At 38.9% G+C, this 20812-nt stretch overlaps 1 protein-coding gene across 7 annotated transcripts in view; it reads right to left on the reverse strand.

Annotated features, from left to right (window-relative positions):
- BMPR1B (bone morphogenetic protein receptor type 1B) overlaps positions 1-20812 on the reverse strand; it is a 380728-nt gene that overhangs the window by 137384 nt on the left and 222532 nt on the right. For 4 of the 7 annotated variants that reach the window (XM_059665121.1, XM_059665113.1, XM_059665128.1 and 1 more), the window contains exon 3: positions 20316-20410. The exons of the other annotated variants lie outside the window; for them this stretch is intronic. The gene's annotated coding sequence lies outside the window, so the exon portion shown is untranslated. The remainder of the gene's footprint in view (positions 1-20315; positions 20411-20812) is intronic. 7 annotated transcript variants of the gene reach the window in all.

The raw sequence follows: 20812 nt of genomic DNA on the forward strand, positions 1-20812 counted from the left end.
CTAGTTGCATATTAGTTGGATTTTAGCATAATATTAAAATTTAAACATATTAGTCAAGTTAATATAGGTGCGATTTTTTTCATTGCTTCTTGAATCATGGTACTGAACACTCAGAAAAGATAATCTTTATTAACTTATTCTTATTACCCTGGAACCTATATTTTGGGGACAGAGTCTATTAATTTTAAGTTACTCCAGCTTCTGAATTTGGATGCTGATATAACATTTGCTGAATTAACAAATGCTAATCATAGAATTTAGAATTAGAAGGTACTTTAGCGTTAATTTAGTAACAGGATGCAAAAATGTTGCTATTCTTTTTTCTCTCTCAACTATTACAGAATCATTTATTCATTCATTTAACAAATATTTGATTTAGTACTTACATAACTGTCAGGAACCACTCTAAGCTCCAGATATATAACAATATATAAATCAGAGTCCCTGGCAAATTGATCACTCAGTTGTTTCCTACTGACACAGACATAGCCTCAGAATCCTCAAAACTCTGAACCAAGGAGCAATGACTAACCGAATTTGCCATCCAGGTCCAGCTAAATATCTGTATTTTAGGCTAACAAAGTATCTGAGATGATGCTAGAGAAGATCCCAGAGAAGTAAAAGATAGTAGTTTCCACAGAAAACCCACAGTCTATTTAGGGAAAATAATATATACATATGTAAGCAGATATATAATACAAAACAGTAGGGTAAAATGCTAATCTTGTAATATAAAATACAAGTGCAACAGACATCCAGATCCCAATGCAGGTTGATAACACAAACAGCGTCTCTTCCAAATCCACCACCTCTTTGCCCTTACTATTTGCTTCTATTCCCATGCACCCGTGGTACTGTGCCAGAAGTTTACATCTGATTTTCTTCAATCATCCTTAAGAACACTGCTCGCTCCCTTAGCTGTACAGTATGTGTGAGATCGTGAGGAGCAGAGCAGTCCCAGTCCTTGTTTCTCAAGCCGGTCAGCCTCTTGCAGAGGATAAACAGCTAGCCTGGGAGGCATCGCTGTGTGGGGCGGGCTGTCTCATGTGGCTAATGCACGTGGGTCCTTTATTGCTCAGCCGTACCTGTCAGGCAGCCAAGGAGCAAATGTCTATGTTTTCTCAAAGGAAAATCAGATAAAAATTATTTTATCCAAAATAAAATCAGTTGGAGGAAATACATGAGGAGCCTTGCAGGGCTGGAACTAAAAAGTGAACTATAAACATAAAATTCTACGACTTTTACATAACCAAACTGGACAGATATTGTCTCCCATTGTTGGATGGGGGAAAAAATCACTTTTGAAAATCCTATTCACTAACTCTGTTCCTCTATTTTGTACACCTTCCTAACTCTCCCCAGGCCATACAATGTTACTTCAGTTGAAGACCTTGTTACTTAATGGAAAAGCTGCATGATGGTTTTAACACAAGACAAAGACATTTAAAAATAACAACCAGCAACATAACTCTCCCCTTTAAAACCTGATTTCGACATTTTTAATATTATAAAAATGTAGTCTTCCAGGAGCTCTCTTAAAAATGCTCTTTACTTATTTCAGACCGGTCCCTATTTGCTTTTATGGGAGTCAGCGTTGCTAACCTAAACAGTGTTCATTATAAAGAAACTCTTTTCTCAGAAATTTTGTTCTTTCCTCCACGTACTATTGTGCTATCTTTGTGTAAATACTCATAATTCAGCCTGTGTTATAAAAGTCTATAAAAGATATAGTAAATGAAGGACAGATGTTTAAAACATTGGGCCCACAATGAAGTTATAAATACTGCTAGCACAGTAAATTTTGTGATTAAATTTAGTCTGTTTATGCAATAAGGGTATTTACACAGCTGGAAAAGTACCAAAAATAACTGTTGTAAGCTAATATTAATTCAAAATCAATATTAATTAGAAGCAGCCTAGGTAGAGTCATATAAAATTGTCTGATGGCTAGGTTAAATGTTTATACTTAAGACTGCAAATGAATCAAATATATCAAGAATCAATTTCCCTTTGATTCATAAACCCTGTAATTATTGAAATAATTCAATTTATTCATTTGTGTCTTTTGACAAATTATTGCCCCATTTTCTCTTGCCTAAAACACATAGCTTTCCTTGGGCAGACCTAAGGTTCTGAACATATTTGTACCTTGAAACACAGACTTCTTTAGCTGGTCCCTGAGTTTCTCAATATCTAACATATTAACAGGAATAGTGATTCTAATCTCTACATGGAACCATGCATTTTAACTTTATGTTGCCGGGGTCCAGCCCCAGCGGGTCCAGGGGTCCCCAAAGGTGTAGACGGAGTCGGCGAAGAAGGAAGGACACGGAGACAGCATTCAGTTGATCAGCAGCCTAGCCAGGATCTCTAGCCCGGATCTCCAGCCAAGTTCTGGTCTGGATCTCCAGAGAGGTTCTGCTTAGGATCTCCAGAGAGGTTCTGTCCAGGTTCGCCAGTCAGGTTCAGTCACCAGGTTCTAGTCAGGCTCTCCTGCCAATCTCCGCAGTCAGGTTCAGTCCAGGATCCCCTGCCATGCTCTCTCGCCAGGCTCCGCCTCCAGGCTCCGAGGCCAGTCCCTGTCCAGGATCCTCCGGCATGCTCTCTCCAGCGAAGTTCTTCTGTCTCTAGAGAACATTCTGTGTAGGTTCTGTGCCTAGGCTCTGTCTCTCTTGGTCCTGTCTTCCAAGCCCTGTGTTCTAAGTTCTGTGTTCTGAGTTCTGTCTTCTTGATTCTGTTCTAAGTTCTGAGTGTTTCTGTCTTGTTACAACTGTATTTATACCAGTTGATTCAATCCTATCAATCTCTATTACAAAGGTTAGGGCGTTTCTTATCTCCATTCCAGGGAGAAAAGATTATGTAGTTTAAGCATGATTGTTCGTAGTTAAAGGGATTAATTACCCGCCTGGCACTTAGTTGAGGGGTTTTATTCCCTCCCTAACTTCAGGGGAAAATCCCTACCTGGGGATTCAACCTTTCTCGGAGAGGTGACCTTGGTTAAAACACAGCGCCAAGAAGGTGAGCAAACATATTAAGAACCGTATGCCATATATGCCAGGTCCCTTGAAACAGCAAGGATGGACCGGCTCCCGGCAAATTCCCCCTTTTTTATTTTTTAAAAGCAAGCATTAAAAAGAAAAACCTGAAACGCTCTCTTGTATCCATTTTAAGAGTAGGATTGGCGCTTTCTGCTATTACCTGAGTCCTGATCTATCACCCCAGGGAGAGCTTGCCAATCCTGCACTTTCCCGGGGTGGAAAGGCTGCAGTGGGGTTAAGGATAAGGCTCCTTGGGCCTACCTTCTCCCATGCCTCTACATTTACCTTTCTGGCACCTTTCCTTCCTCAGAAAAGCATGGACGTATTTCTTGTATAAAATGTTCTGTCTGACTGGGAGTAACCTTAATTCCTCTGCTAACAAGCATATATGTTAAAAGATCAATACGGAGTCTTTTTTCTTTAGACTCAGTATGGCACATCTTCTTAATCTAAAGATCAATACAGAGTCTTCTTTCTTTGGACTCAGTATGGCACATCTTCTCAATCTAAGTTCTGTACTATCCACCTTCTTACCCTATTTATCCTCTATAGGGGGGTCTGTAGCACCCTGGTGGAGTCCTATCCGTCCCGAGTGTGGGGGTTTTCAGGGGGGGGGGGCTTACCTAAGGGAATCCTGTTCCAGGGATTCCCAAAGGTGTGGACGGAGTCGGCGAAGACTATCCACCCTCTTCCTACGGTGGAGTCCTATCCGTCCCGAGTGCGGGGCGCTTACCTAGGAGTCCCTGTTCGGGCGCCAGATGCCGGGGTCCAGCCCCAGCAGGTCCAGGGGTCCCCAAAGGTGTAGACGGAGTCGGCAAAGAAGGAAGGACACGGAGACAGCGTTCAGTTGATCAGCAGCCTAGCCAGGATCTCCAGCCAAGTTCTGGTCTTGATCTCCAGAGAGGCTCTGCTTCGGATCTCCATTGAGGTTCTGTAGCCATGTTCCTCGCTAGGTTCTCCAGCCAGGCTCCGTCCAGGCTCTCCAGTCAGGCTCAGTGTCCAGGTTCCAGTCAGGTTCTCCTGCCAATCTCTGTAGTCAGGTTCAGTCCAGGATCCCTTGCCATGCTCTCCCGCTAGGCTCCGTCTCCAGGCTCTGAGGCCAGTCCCTCTCCAGGATCCTCCGGCATGCTCTCTCCAGCGAAGTTCTTCTGTCTCTAGAGAACATTCTGTGTAGGTTCTGTGCCTAGGCTCTGTCTCTCTTGGTCCTGTCTTCCAAGCCCTGTGTTCTAAGTTCTGTGTTCTGAGTTCTGTCTTCTTGATTCTGTTCTAAGTTCTGAGTGTTTCTGTCTTGTTACAACTGTATTTATACCAGTTGATTCAATCCTATCAATCTCTATTACAAAGGTTAGGGCGTTTCTTATCTCCATTCCAGGGAGAAAAGATTATGTAGTTTAAGCATGATTGTTCGTAGTTAAAGGGATTAATTACCCGCCTGGCACTTAGTTGAGGGGTTTTATTCCCTCCCTAACTTCAGGGGAAAATCCCTACCTGGGGATTCAACCTTTCTCGGAGAGGTGACCTTGGTTAAAACACAGCGCCAAGAAGGTGAGCAAACATATTAAGAACCGTATGCCATATATGCCAGGTCCCTTGAAACAGCAAGGATGGACCGGCTCCCTGCATTATGTGTTAAGAACAAACAAGTAGAATTGTTTTCTCAGTTTAGAATGCTAATGAATGTTAAAGCTATCTACCAGGGATAATCCAGGATAGGGCACCTGCACATCAAATTTATGACGAAAGAGTAACGTCCATTTTTCTACTTACCTATAAAATACTTCCACCAATATCTTAAGTAGACTATATGAGGCCAAAAAAAATCTAGTCATCACCCATTATTCATTCTTCCCTTCTTCCTTGGCAACAGAATCCTGGTTTTTCAGGGCAGAAATATAACCAACTAAAAGACCATGATGTGGTCGTTTGATTACAAGCTGGCCAGGAAATGTAACCAGAGGCGGGGCATCTTGAATCGCTGCTTACCAGAAGGTACGTGAGTAGGAGGTTTATCCATATGACCTATCCCTCATCCTTCCTTCTGTCCTGCTGCCTAAAAACTGAACGTGACAGCTGGAGCAGCAACAGCAACCAAGGACCATCATGTGTCTTTGAAGATGGAAGCCCCGTGCTAGGCACTAGATCCGTGATGTCTATGGAACTGCCACACCGTCCCTGGATCGCCCACCTCTGTACTTATTTATATGAAAAAGAAATAAACTTCTCTTTTTCTACCATTATTTCCAGTTTCCATTACTTGCATCCAAAAGCAATTCCTAAATGGTAGAAAGATTATATACAGAAGATGAGACATTAAACACATACACTGTGCCCTGATAGCCATTGAGGATGACCCTAGTCTATCACATAAGATGTTACAAGTCTAACACAACTTTGATCTATATGGACACCAAAACTTACAATTAAGAAAATATTCCTCGCCGAAACTGGTTTGGCTCAGTGGATAGAGCGTTGGCCTGCGGACTGAAGGGTCCCGGGTTCGATTCCGGTCAAGGGCATGTGCCTTGGTTGCGGGCACATCCCTGGTGGGAGGTGTGCAGGAGGCAGCTGATCGATGTTTCTCTCTCATCGATGTTTCTAGCTCTCTATCTCTCTTCCTTCCTCTCTGTAAAAAATCAATAAAATATATTAAAAAAAAAAAAAGAAAATATTCCTTAGCTATTACTAAATACTTGAGTGGTTTTCTTATTAGAAGCCCTAACGTAAAGACACGCCATTGCTCTGGAGTACGTGGGTATAGAGCTCTCGGTTGCTTTCAGTGCCCTGGAGTTTAAAGAGCTGGTCTAAGGGCTGGTCTAATGAAGCTTCATTTGGACCAAGTAATTTCTGAGGAGCAGAGACGCTAGCTCCATTGTTATTGACGTTCAACGGTATTGAAATTGTTTTCTGAACTGGGGTGATTTTGAGAGCAAAGTCCACCAAGACACTAAAAAGAAAGGGAAGATCATCAAAATAAGGCCCTCCTAGATGATGCCGTTGTTAGAGAAAACTGGTTGCAATAGAGTGGATAACTGAGGATGTTTCTCCAAAACAGAGAGGGCACTGCTTTAGGGCACGCCAGGACTTATCCCAGCAGGAGCAGCAAACACACCAATGAACAGCCATCTGCGGGAATGTATGTAAACAGTCTTCAGGAGAGACACAGAGTGCAGGCACACAATCACAGCCATGTGACTGATGGTGCGTATTACTTTCCAAGTACGAGATGAATATTTCCACGTGGAGATGTACCAACACTTCCTCTAAAACAGTGGTTCTCAACCTTCTGGCCCTTTAAATACAGTTCCTCATGTTGTGACCCAACCATGCAATTATTTTCGTTGCTACTTCATAACTGTAATGTTGCTACTGTTATGAATCGTAATGTAAATATCTGATATGCAGGATGGTCTTAGGTGACCTCTGTGAAAGGGTCGTTCGACCGCCAAAGGGGTCGCGGCCCACAGGTTGAGAACCGCTGCTCTAAAATATAGCCCTTGCTATATTTTCTATCTTGATAAACCATACCAGCATCCATCCAATTGGCCAGGTCAGACAACATGTGAGTATCTGTCACTATTCCTGTTCCCTACTAATTGGTTTTTGCTTTTTAAAAAATCTTTATCGCTCCCCCTATCTTCCAGCCCTCTGCCTCTGTCTTAAGTCAATGTTTTCATTAGGTCTCATTCTGTTCACCCATTCTCCATGCCAAGAGAGGGGCTCTTCCCAAGTGCAAAATCCCACTTTTCAAGAAAAGGAAATTGAGGCCCCAGAAAGTTAACTAGTGTCTTTAAAGTTCATGCAATTACTTGGTGGTAGAGGAAGGCTGAGAGCCCAAGCTCTCTAACTTCAGAGCCTACCCTTTTAATTACTTATCAAAATCTTAGGACTCTATCAAATAAATTATCAAAGTAGATAATAAGATTATCTTGAACACTGATGCTTGAGCTTGCCATATACACCATAAATACTTCTTAAATATCATACTTCCTCAATTCCATGAAATCAACTTTAACCTACTATGACCTCTCCTTTAGGAAGAAGAAACTGTGCAAGAAAAGAAGATGCAGCTAACAACCACAGCGTCTACAGCACTGCAGGCGCAGCAATGTGTTCCTATACAAAAGCTGGACTCTCGGGGGTCTTCATGTACACTCTGGTCACAGATGAAAACTCGTACACATAATTAAATACTTACTGCAGTAAAACAGCAGCCTAGATAGCTTTCAGTCAAATAGTACACTAGCTGACAAACAAGTCTTAAAAAATCCATTCTAAGTTTTTCATTTTAATGTTGTTGAATGTATTAATATTTTTCCTATTGTGTCCTCTGTTTGCATCTAGTTAAATAAATTCTTATTTTACCCTACAATAATAAATCTTTTTCTAAATATATTAAAGTATCTTTTTTCATAGGTAAGTCTTTCTTCCATGCAGAATCTGCTTCTGCTAATGAGATGAGGTGAGTATGGTTCAATTTGAATTTTCAGTACAAATAACTAATCACTGATTCTTCAGTGGTAGCTCAGATTCAAGGCTCACTGGGGCTCAAAAGGAGAGAAAACCAATGGACTGGTGGTGTTGCCATGGATGGCTGCATTGAAAAGTTGAATCCCATAGCATGTCATTACAGATGACAAGAAAGAGAAGAAATAGCCCTAGCTAGGTGGCTCAGTTGGTTAGAGACTTGTTAGGATAAGCCACTGGTCGGCAAACTGCGGCTCGGCAAACCAAGGCTCGCGAGTCGCGGTTTGCCGACCACAGGGATAAGCCAAGGTTGAGGGTTCGATCTCTGGTCAGTGCACATACAAGAATAAGTGGAACAACAAATCAATGTTTCTCTCTCTCTTTCCCCCCTCAAATCAATAAACAAACAAACAAAGAGAGAGAGAGAAGAAAGAAAAGGAGCTAAAGGAAAAGAAAAACAATTTGATAAATGCACTTCATTCAAATTTTATGGCTTTTTACATAGCTCATATAACTCATCATCATCATACTGTCTGCATTTTACCCCATATAGAGTAAGACGACATTCAGTAGTTTATTTAAACTGGCTTGTATTCCTTATAAATGCTTTATCGACATACCAACACTTCTATGAAAATCTTTAGGAAAATATTACTACTGATTAAAATTTTTATGTGATAAATCAGTGAGTCTCCAACTGGACTCCTACAAGCTCAGTTTAGGTGTTCTGCCACTATAATCATATTAAATTCATAGTTTCAGAAACAACCAAATTAAATTCATAAAATGTTCTCAGTATTAACACTCTCATAATTTATTTTTCTTAAATGACTTGCACCTGCTACTCATTACTTCTGCTAGTGTCTGCTATGGGTTAACATAATTACATATTTATTTTCCTATATTTTCACATATTATAATTAAGTTCATTGAGTGAGTAACTATTCTGGTAAGGTCAAAACTCTTAGCTTTCCAGTCTGGGATCTTCATCCCACCCTCACTTTATGTTATTTTTTCCATTCATAAATGCAAATACTTGCTTCAGAACATTTGGTGAGCAAAAAGTCAAAAGAGAGATGGGTGTGGAAATGCTTTAAAAAATTACAAATAGGAATTATTCTATATAATAAAAGGCTTATATGCAAATTGTCCCCTCGACCGGGAGTTCGACCAGGAGTTTGACCAGGGGACGGGGCCAGCCAGCGTCCCCTTCCCCTTGCTGGCCTGACCCAATCAGCTGCAATCAGGGCAGGCCAGCTGGACCCCACCCATGCACAAATTCGTGCACAGGGCCTCTAGTAATTTATAACAACATTAAATTACATATTAATTTCATATTACAAATATGGGGCTAGAATGGTCATGGAAAAATATCAATAATTGTTAAAGGTCATTTTTACCTACTATTTTACTTTCTTCCATATGGTCTTTTTTTTTTAAGTTTCTTAACTCATCTAAAAATAAATTATATTTGTTTAAATGTTATTTCCTGCCCCACATAATTTCTAATAAAGCTCCTAGAAAACAGCAAGGAAAAGGAAAAACATTTAACCTACAATGTAACTCATCCCAGTGTGATTTATAACTAATGAGAAAGTCTATTAAGTCTAACTGAACTCAAAGAGTATAGCAATTACACTTGAAGATTTACCTGCCACAAACCCATTTGAGAGAACAGAGTAGATTTATTTGGAAAGAACATACTTTCCTAAGTATTTGTTTTGTTATCTCTTTACATAAATGAACCTTGAAAGGGTTACAGAAGTGAGAAAAGTAAGGAATGAAAGGAGAATAATTAAGATTTACTTTTTCTGTTTGTAAGTAACAACAGAGCCTCGTCTTCCTGGTAGGGAATAAAGTTGCAGCCCCCTGGTTTGGACCTCGGTTACATTGGAAAGTGGCCTGCACTGCTACGCAAGGTCTCAAGCAGTTACAAATGCATAGAAGTGGGAAAGTGAAATTACCTACCTTAAAAGAAAACCATACTCTCTACTGCAAAGTTTTTAGAATCAGAAAGAACTGGGTTCCAATCCCACATGTCCTACTTTGTGATCTTAGCCATGATTATTTAACCTCCCTGAATTTACTCCTCATTTTTAAAATAAGAGTAATAAAAAAAGAAACAGCTCACAGAATGACTAGGATAAATGAGATTCTTGTCCTATATACAAATCCATGGCATAATGTTGACCAAGTTACCGTTAATTATGAAATCAGAGAGTAAATGACTTCAGGAAAATTGTGAAAGATACTAAATGCACTTTAACATTTTATGATACAAGTTTTTCTTACTTTCAGGCATTTAATATTTCCATTAAAATCACAAAGGTTTCCTTCAAATTGTACCAAAAAAAGACTTTTCTGATATAATTGGGTGACAAATGGAAGAAAAAAGATAGAAATGTTAAAGTTTTTTATTTATTTTTATTCTTTTAATATATTTTATTGATTCTTTACAGAGAGGAAGGGAGAAAGATAGAGAGTTAGAAACATCAATGAGAGAGAAACATCAATCAGCTGCCTCTTGCACGCCCCCTCCTGGGGATGTGCCAGCAACCAAGGCACATGCCCTTGACCAGAATCGAACCTGGGACCCTTGAGTCCACAAGCTGACGCTCTATCCGCTGAGCCAAACCGGTTAGGGCAGAAATGTTAAAGTTTTTTAAAAAAATCAACCACACAACTTGGTATGATACGTAACTGGCTAAGATGCAACAGACACTTATGAGTAAAATAAAAAAAATGACCATGAAACAAAGGAGGAAGATGAGGGAAGACGAGCGAACCGGTAAAGGACGATGGTAACAGGGTTGGGGGCTGGGGTTTGATAGCCTGCATGGCTCCTGGATGGACGGGTCGATCCTTTGCTGTTCACCAGGTCATCCCAGGTCAGCCTGCTTGTTGAACTGTCCAATGTAGAAGTGAGGAGCCATACGGTAAGCGCAGGACAGAAACACAAAGGACAAGTGGCCATCTGTGTGTTCTACATGCCTTATGATGTTTGTGAACCAGTGTTTGATCTGGTGCATGCTTTAGTCTCTAAGAGCATCAATTAATACTACTGATGATATACAGTTAGTAAACAGAAACATATGTATGTCACAGAAAATATTTCATTAAAATCTAACCAAAACTTAAAAAAAATTGATTTTCAACCTCTGGAGCATACCATATGCAGTTTGGATTATTAAGAAATTGAAATCATGTTAGCATAAATATCACATTTCTTTTCTACTAGGGGAAACATGAAGTATAAGAATGGCTTCAAATTGACCACAAAATCAGCTCCCCTAGTTAAGAACACATGGTTTTCGTAGACGTACTTTAAGCTGACATTGTGCTTAAGGAGCTTAAAGAACCAATCTACTTTAGACTGCCTCAACAGCACAAGAAAAAATGCCATTCAAAGTAATTGTCTCTTTCTACCAGTAATATTTTTTTATTGATTGCTTTTTTAGAGAGAGAGGAAGGGAGGGGGAAAAGAGAGAAACATTGATTTGTTGTTTAACTCATTTATGCATTCATTGGTTGATTCCTGTATATGCTCTCACCAGAGATGGAATCATAACCTTGGCATATTGGGATGACATTCTTAACAACTGAGCTACCTGGTCAGGGCTATAACTATAATAATAAAAAGGTAATATGCTAATTAGACCAGACATCATTCCAGACATCCTTCCTGACGAAGCCAGGGCCAGAAGGAAGCCAGCCCGGGTCCCAGGTGCCTGAGGGCAGCCAGAGGAGGGAAGCCTCGGTTCTGGGTGCCAGAGGGAAGCCAATGCCAGCAGCCAGGGAAGGAAGGCCTACTCTTGCACGAATTTTCATACATCAGGCCTCTAGTCAATAATAATTTAAAAGGATTACAAAAGACTATACTCATTGTTTGTTGACTAATATAAACAAATAAACAAAAAATACACATTTCAAGAATTGTGAATTACTTCAGTAGAACAATGTGTTCTAAGTCACCATGATTTCCTTCTCTATTCTTGTCAAGTTCAATTTGTCAACAAGCTCTGACAATAAACAGACAAGTAAATTTCAAGGTCAGTAAGCTAAACTAGTACTGTGAATAATGAGATATTGATTTACTGATGAAGTTAAAGCTGGTAAAGAGAGAAATGCACCGGGCAGTTCTACTCCTCTATATAATAAAGCTGGAAGCTAAAAAGAAATTATAGAAAAAAGGATAAATAACAAGAATAATCTCTTTAAAATGTTTAAGATTGTTAATTAGTACATATACTGACAGATTCATACTCTTATAACTAGTAACACAAAAAGTATAATTATTTCCAAGGCAGGGCTATAAACTAAAAAACCCAGCAAAGTGTAGTGTAAATCTCACCACAGATATATGAACATATCTACAAAGGGCAGAGTGACCCAAGGAGAAAAAAGTCCTGGATTATCTTTAAGCAAAATAGGTTGCCTTGAGTTCAATGAAAAACAAAACAAGTAACTTCATGGTGGCCAAATGTATAACAAACAAGATTGCAAATTATTTCTTTCTATAAATTTTTACATGGATCCACACACACACACACACACACACACACACACACACACACACCCATATACAAACAAAAACTGTATTTATGAGGTATGTCCGTTCACAGCAGATTAAGCCCTCCTCTTTTATGTCTTCAAGGTAACCAATTAGTATATATGTACTGAGATCTAATGATACCACAACTCCCTCTCTGCTTTAAACACCAAAGCTCTGTACCACAGCAACAACTAAATCTCTCAACCGAGGAGCTGAAAATAGAGATGAGAATGAAGAATGCCAGTCAGGTAGACTCACTTCTCCCCAGAATGAAATGTGTAGTTCCAGAAACAGGGACCCAGAAGGCACAGTCACTCCCTGCTGACCTGGCAGGTCCATGCCCATGTTCCTGCCCAGGTCATGAGCAGGTGTGTGAGGGAGGGAATGGTGCTGTGTGTGAAGCATATGAGGCAGGACTCAAGGCTGAGCTGATTCCAAAGGGAAGAAAATGATACAACCAACTGGGGTACTAACATTTGAAGAAGTTGAAAGATTTCTTTTTTAGCACCTTTCACTCTGATTTAAAGCATAGGATTACTCCCTGCCATTTTAAGATTCTGGCATCTTGGGGGCTGATCCCAAATAACACCAGCCTCTTCATAGCACCGATTCCACTGACTTGCCTATTTACTCTGAACATCATTGTTCCTGAGCTCATTTTTTCACAGATGGACCCAAGTTAAGAAGGGTTTTGCCATCTGACCCACATCTATTATCACTTATGGAGAAAAGCATAATTTCTGGTTTTGGCAATGCTTCTCTAAGAGATGGACTTTGGCCAGGTCCAACTTTAAATCCTGACCCTATCACTTACTAGCTATGTGAGGCTGATCAAGCTACTTTACATGTGGGGGTCTCAGTTTCTTTATTCTGAAAAGAGGAAATCAGAATAAGTCATTCAAGGGTCTGTTACAAGGATTAAATGAAATCATATAAAGTACTTGGTTTAATGCCATATATGTATCTAGAAACCTTGATAAATGGTGGCTTTTATTAATGCATAATTTCTTACTCACACAGAATCATATTCTTATTAGGTCTGTTTTAACATAAGTAATATACACAGCCTCCTGTCTACAGTAATTTCAAGGAGCATGCCAAGTTAAATCCAACAACACTTTAACATGTTCCAATGCTTAAATTTCATTTCACAAGAAACATGAACTTTTAGTCCATAGAGATAAAAATTTTAATGCAAAACAACTTGAGAGGTAACATGAAGATTTAAATTTGCAGCACAGGATACAATATAGAGGTGAATTCAACAAAAAATGGGGGAAAGGGGAATAATAATTCAACAAAAGTACTGAAGCACTTGTTTAATAAAGTCCATGTGAATCATAGCATTAAGAGTTGAATAAATTAAGCTAAAAAATGTAAAAAAAAACTTTTTCCTATTTTTGGATAGAAAAGAGCTTTTAAAGTTTCAAAGGCTATGAAGACTATATTGATTAGATTTTATAAATATATTTCAAAACATACTTAATGTTTAAAATGTATAAAACAAACTTAAAAAGTAGAACTTTAAAGAATTAAGATCCTTGATTTACCAAAAAAAAGACTCTTCTAACCCAAGAGAAATACAGCTCTGAAAAAAAGAGTAAGCATATAAGTAGATCAATGATAAAGAATAAAATATTAGTAACTAATACTGCCATCAGATTCAAGTTCACTAGTAATTAAATAAAATATCAGTTTACTCTATCTTATTAGGAAATATTTAAAATTATAAATCTCTTAGCAGGGAAGAGTTTGCAAAGATAGGTGATATATACTTGAAGTGCAAAATACCAGTCTAAGGAACAATGTTCACTATGGGTTAATCAGACTTTTACCATTGATTGAGATGGTCACTTTGATTTTTGAATTGAGGGAGGAGGAAACAGAAGATAGAGAAATCATAGCCTGAGGCTGAGAACAACCTTCAGCTATTTGCTCAAAAATTATTTCATCTTTAGATATACAAGTGTTTGTTTGTTTTTTCAGGGATCTTAATATTTATAAAAATTAAAGGAACCAAAGAACCTCATTTTGAGGGGGGAGGGAATGGTGGGAACAGAAATAACGGAGCCAAATCTTACTAGAAGTTGACACATACAAAACAAGCTTGTTTTGACCTTCCCTGCCCCTTTAATTACTTACATTATTTAAAGAACCCTAGATGAAAGTCAATGTACTCTGCAAAAGCACATTTGGTTCTTTGATTTTTGCTTTAATGGAAAAGTTTTCCAACCATTAATTAGAACAAAGAATCATCTTAAAAACAAAGTTATAAAATAAAATGTAACCATATATTCTCTGTTGGAATCCCTTAGATGTCGTCAACTTTTTTTTCAGTTTCTGTCTTTTGCTTGGGGATTATCTGCCATGTTCTGCTAAAAAGGAGTATAGTTATGGGGCATAAATCTGACTGCACTACCAGAGAGCACTGGGGGCGCCATGAGAGCCAGGATATGTATGTTACGGTGAGGAGTGGAAAAGTACCCCATCCCAGTTGGGGGCAGTAATTATTAGCTTTTACTTCCGGGAGTTATGAAACAATGCAAAAGTGTCTAATACAACACAAAACACAGAGATATGACAAATTGAGCTTTACATGCAATATGCAGAATAAAAGTAGAACAATTACACACAGAAAAAGCCATAATAAAATATAATTTTTTAATCAGAATGTGAAATAGCTATTTTAAAAGCAATATTTGGCAAGTTACATTGCCTCTCCATATCACATTTGCTCATATCTGTAAAATAAAAGTTAAAGTAGAAGAGGTTTAAGGTTCCATATCCATGATTAATTTATTCTTTTCCTTTAATGTTCTATGAATCCAATGATATGCAGTTATAGAAAAACTTTGGCAACTTAGGCTGCTAACAATATTAAAATAAGACTTTATTGTTCTGCCAAAATCCTTTATGCCTCATTCTAACCACAAAGTTCTTTGACCTCATCTTGGTGGCAGTGTTCTTACTTTTTATTTTTATTTTTATAGTAATCTCTTAGTACTGAGGCAACTTTGGGTTTCTCTTATCACTGGCTGATGGGAACTAGGTACATTTCGATGTCCACAACCAAAGGAACCCCTGTTCTTCCAGTTTTACAATGCTTACATTATTTGATATGACAGGAGTCTCACAAAATTTATGCTTATAACTCTTTGGTAAGTCCCCTTCTCCATACCTATTTATCTGCAGGATACTTATATGGGTGAAAAATTCTATATAGAATTATAATCCACTCCAAGCAAATTAAAAGGCAACTACATTTGCCTATGAAAATACCAATCTTGTTTTCATTCCTAAGACAGATACAATTCAAGGTTAAACAAACAAAAGAGTCATACTCAATGTCGGGGAGAGGTTTATAAGGTTTCAACAGTAGTGGAAACTGCTGGTCGCACGCACTAAGAAGTAAAAATAATCAAATTAAAGGTTGTAAATCACTCTAAATTGTGCATGAAGCTTTACATTTGTTTCTGGTTTATGAAATATTTCATAATCAAAGTAAGTATTTTATGTATGGTAGGAAAGTAAAACAATTAAAGGCAAATTAATTTTGTTTTTATTGAATATCAGAACTAAAAGAAACAGCTGCTATTTCTTACCTACTTTTTTTAATCACTGACATCCTTTTCTTTCAACATTTCTATTTGAGGAGCAAATTCTCCTAATTGAAATGAAATATCCCCTTTAAGGTTTGAGAATTTTTAAACCATGATTTTCTATTATTTCTTCAAAATCCCTTACTATCTCTACAATCCTATATAATAAAAGGCTAATACGCAAATAGACTGAACGGTGGAGCCAGAACAACCAAACAACCGGTCACTATGATGTGCGCTGACCACCAGGGGCCATGCGAGAAACATGGTGGGCGTCGACCATGGTGGGATGGTGGAGCAGGTGAGCAGGGGCGGGAGCGAGGCTGCTGACAGACAGGGGACCAGGGGCTGTGGTGGGAGAGGCTGGGCAGGGGCACAGAGGATGGGCTGAGACCTGCCCCTGTGCCTACCGCAGCCTCATGGCCCACAAGTCCTTTCAAGGTGCATGAATTCGTGCACTGGGCCCCTAGTAGTAAATGTAATTAGGTAGTATATACTTTTATCAGAGCCATTCCACTCTGTAATTCTGTAGCTACATGAGGATGGACCTAGTATCTCCTGAAATTCTTTCTGGGTCTTTCGAAGGTGTAACACTGTCTTCTGTTACTGTGATTGGTGGTAGAAAGAGAAACAAAATAAAAATTTAAATCATTGTTATTGTTTCAAAAGCACTTATCATCTACTTGAGGGGAATTCCTGCAATCCAATTAATCACAGTTTAAAAGCATATTAAAATAAAAGTCTATAAAGAAAAGACAGTGTGGGATATTACCCCCTTATTAGATGTATCATTGACGAATATGTTCTCCCATTCAGTGGTTTGTCTTTTAGTTCTGTTGATGTTTTCCTTTGCTGGTGCAACAACTCTTTCCTTTGTTGTAGTACCATTTGTTTAGTTTTTCTTTTGTTTTCCTTGACCAAGGAGATATAATCCAAAATTTATAAAGAACTTACAAAACTCAACACCAAAAAAACAAACAATCCAATTTTAAAAATGGGCAAAAGACCTGAATATTCACTTCTTCAATAAAGACATACAGATGGCCAATAGATATATGAAAGAATACTCAATGTCACTAATTGTCAGAGAAATGCAAATTAAAATCACAACGAGGTATCACCTCACATCTGTCAGGAAGGCTATCATCAATAAATCAGCTAACATCAAGTGTTGGCAAGGATGTGGAGAAAAGGGGACCTAGTGCACTGTTTGTGGGAATGCAGACTGGTGCAGCCACTGTGGAAAGCAATCTGGAGTTACTTCAAAAACTTAAAAGTGCAACTACCTTATGACCCAGTGATTCTTCTTCTGGGAATTTATCCAAAGAAACCTGAAACCCTAATTTGAAAGAATATATGTACCCCTATGTTCATTGCAGCATTGTTTACAATAGCCAAGATTTGAAAGCAACCCAAGTGTCCATCGGTAGTTGAGTGGATAAAAAAGCTGTGGTACATTTACACAATGGAATACTACTCTGCCATAAAAAGAAAGAAAATTTTACCCTTTGCAACAGCATAGATGGACCTGGTGAATATTATGCTAAATAAATAAGCCAGTCAGGTAAAGACAAGTACCATATGATTCACCCATATGTGGAATTTCACTCAAACTGAACTACCAAGCAAAATAAAGACATGTGAATAGAGAGCAGGCAGACAGGTGAGGGTTGGGGTGGGGAGGAATTGAGCAAAAAATAAAAGAGAGAGAAAACTCATGGACATGGACAACAGTGTGGTGATTTCAGGGGTGGAGGTGGAAGAAGACATGGAGGGGATAAATGATGACAGAAAAAAATAAAATTTTAAAAAGAGAAAAGGCGGTTAAAGATCAACATAATAAAGTTTTTCCTTAGTTCAAGTTCTGAGTGTCTGTGCTGTGCTAGATCTTGGAGCAACATTAAAAAAAAAGTATAGCCTGGCTACAAGTAGCTTGCAGTCTCGTGTTGAAAAAGAAACACAAAACATATCAGACTTTCAAAGTTCTGTGACAGAGGGTCTATACAGGAGGCCAGACCACAGAGGCGGACAGTGGACCAGCAGGGATGCAGGGGAGGGATGCCTTCATTATGATTGAAAGGCAGAGACTAGAAAGGGGGTTTTCAAGGTATAGGGAGCACCATAAAATACTCCAGGAATGGGCAAAACTGTATGGATTGTTTTGAGAAATACAAGATGTTCAATATCACTGGAGCATAAGGCAGAGAAGAGGAGAATACTCTCATGGGGGCAAGAGAGATGTAGAAAATAACCCAGAAAGAAGAGCAAAAGGTGACTGCAGAATAAAAGTAGCAGTGGGATCAAGAAGAGACTCACCGTACCAAGTACCCTGACAGTGAAGTGGTCATGGACAGTGAAGTGGTCATGGTGTGGGGGTTGACCCCTTTAAGGGTCATACAGCAGATGGAATGAGAGTATGAGACTAGGGGCAGTGCGATCCATTAGGAGGGTAGCTTTAATTAACATTTCAAGCTAAATTCACTAATCTTGCTTCAATAGCTAACACAAGATACAAAGGGCCTCGTATCATTTTTATAATATATCTACATATAAAATGTTATTTACCAATGTGATAAATAACCAATATCAGATTAACATTAAAGCCAAAATATATTAAGAAGGCATTTCAAGTTTTATCATGCTTAACCAACCTTCAATGAAAATATATTACATTTTAGACATTGTCAACCAATGTCACAATTTTATATTTTTTCTCTTAATTCAAGGGACAACTTTCTTTAGTTTCTTTTTATTGAAGTAATTTTATTTGGCCTGTTTCCACCAAAAATTTCCACACAGTACCTCAGAAACAACATACCAGATGGAATAAAAATGAGACCAATAAGAAAGGCATAAGCAAGCAATATCATATATTTATACGATGTATAAAGTGAAAAAATAGAAGATATTGAATTAAGAACTGAATTTACAATCTTGATCATGAGATATTACCCAGAGGCAGTAGAAAAGAAAAATTTAATTAAGAAATGCCCATTCTAGATCAATCATGGCTCCATTTTCAAAATAAATATATTATTGTCAAAAATCTAAATCAAACTCATTAATAAACTGATATGCAGAGCTTGAAAAAGTACAAAGGAAAAGCTTGATTCCGAGGCTAAAACAAGCATTAAATGAAGGTTAAAACATAGTTTCAATTTAGATATTAGATTAGCCTTAAAGCATTTCTGAATTAATAAAATTGATTTTAAAACATTATGCATTACTTTAAAAATTATACGTGATTTTCAGAAGAGATGCTCTACAACCACTGGCCTCATCTGATGACACGTAGACCTGTTCCAGCTGCTGCTCTGGAGTTTATCTCACTTCAGAAAGAGCTGGCTCCTGTGTATCAGCCCTAACACAAACCTGTGCCAGCGTATCCGCTTTTCTTTGTATGTCTTTTGGCCCACAGTCAAGCTGTACAGCAACTTTAATATTATTTTGTTTTTAACTTAAATATGTAATCCAGAAATTCCTTTTTTAAATTTATTGGGGTGACGTTGGTTAATAAGATTATATAGGTTTCAAGTGCACATTTCCGTGATACATGACCTGTATATTGCCTTGTATGCCCACCACCCACAGTCAAATCCTTTGGAATTATGTAATCATCTGCAATGTATAACCTAACCTAACATTTTTAAATAATCATGATAATGCTCATCTTCCACAATAAAAAAACAACAACACAAAACTCACAGCCACAAGGAAGCTTTCACTACATCAGTAGATAAGTCTCATCAAGAGAACACCGTGCTTCCAGCAAAGCAAGATAGTTACCGTCCAAGCTACGTGGAGTAGATATAGAGCACAGGCTTATACATCCCGTGAGTTTTCTAAATCAGACAACACATCAAAAACTATTTTTCTGCCCCCTTCAGCACCATTGCTCTTCGTGTTAGCCTGGGATACGCAAAGCAATGTTGTTAAATGAACATACTCCAGCACTGAGCACCCCAGAAGCGTGTGTGAAAGGGCTACGTGTGACGAATGGAACAAACAAATTAAGAATGTGTAGAGCAAGGGATGTTAAGCCAACATCTTTAGTAGAGAATTGCCTTTTGTAAGAACCAATCTCACAAGTCACTGGACAAACTGAGAAGCTCGCCTACATGCAGAGCCTTCTGCCCCGTGGATTAAGGGGACTGTTCCTAGTTTCCATCACTCATTCTCTATTCCCACAAGGACCATCATTTCACTCCGGTGCACTGTCAGAGGGGCGTGAGCGTGGGCATTTTGACAAGGTCTACTACTTCATCTTCACATGTTCACCTGAATTTCCCCCTACTCCATGTCTAGACCACAGGCTACTGACATGTACTAATATTCATGTTCTAAATCTGGTAGAAAGCAAATAGGAATTTATCAACAGGAAGACCGCAAGTTTGACAGAAGGAAGAAACAGAAACTTGCTGATAGGACACACCATGAAATTGGCGCCCTAGTCCGGCCGCCCACGTTATTTAAGCGTGTTGTGAACGCACACAGCATTCTTAAGAACAGCACACACAACTACACTCCACCCAGAACCAGACAGCAGGCAGCCCCCCTCTCAGCGTTCACAGGCTGCACAGCCCCATGCGCCCTGATGCAGAGCAGCCAACAGGGAGATGGAGTTTACGAGTAAAAGCGAGACGGAGCTGGCTAATTACTTACCTTCTCACTTAGGGCAGGCTTGCTCGTCTAACTTTTTGCTTCCTCTCTTGTCATAGCTCAGCGGCAAATGGTTATGATTCAGCAGAGTTTTGAACCTGACAGTTAAAAAGAAGAACTTTTTTAATTTAAAACAAACATTAGAAATGAACGTCCCCCTGCACGGCAATCTTTCTTTCCTTGCCCTCTGTGCGCGTCTCTCGTTTTCTCTCTTTGCAAGGCAAGCTACGTAGTGGTCTATAAATATTGACCCTGACACTTGCTCTGGGCTTTACTTGCTCATGGCACAGGTCTGTGTTACTGAACACCGTGGTAATGCGCAGGCAAAGTTCTCAGCTGCTCAGACAAAGCTGGGGATTGGCTCACTACCCAGCAACCCTGTGCCTGCCTGGAAATACCATTTTGCTGCCAGCTTTACAGATGCTATGGGCCTTTCCTGAGGCCCAAATCAGGCACAGAAGGGCAATTATGAGGTTTGTCTGAAGAAATCGTTTTCCTGA

Source organism: Myotis daubentonii, chromosome 1 (genome assembly GCF_963259705.1).
Source record: "Myotis daubentonii chromosome 1, mMyoDau2.1, whole genome shotgun sequence".
NCBI lineage: Eukaryota > Metazoa > Chordata > Mammalia > Chiroptera > Vespertilionidae > Myotis > Myotis daubentonii.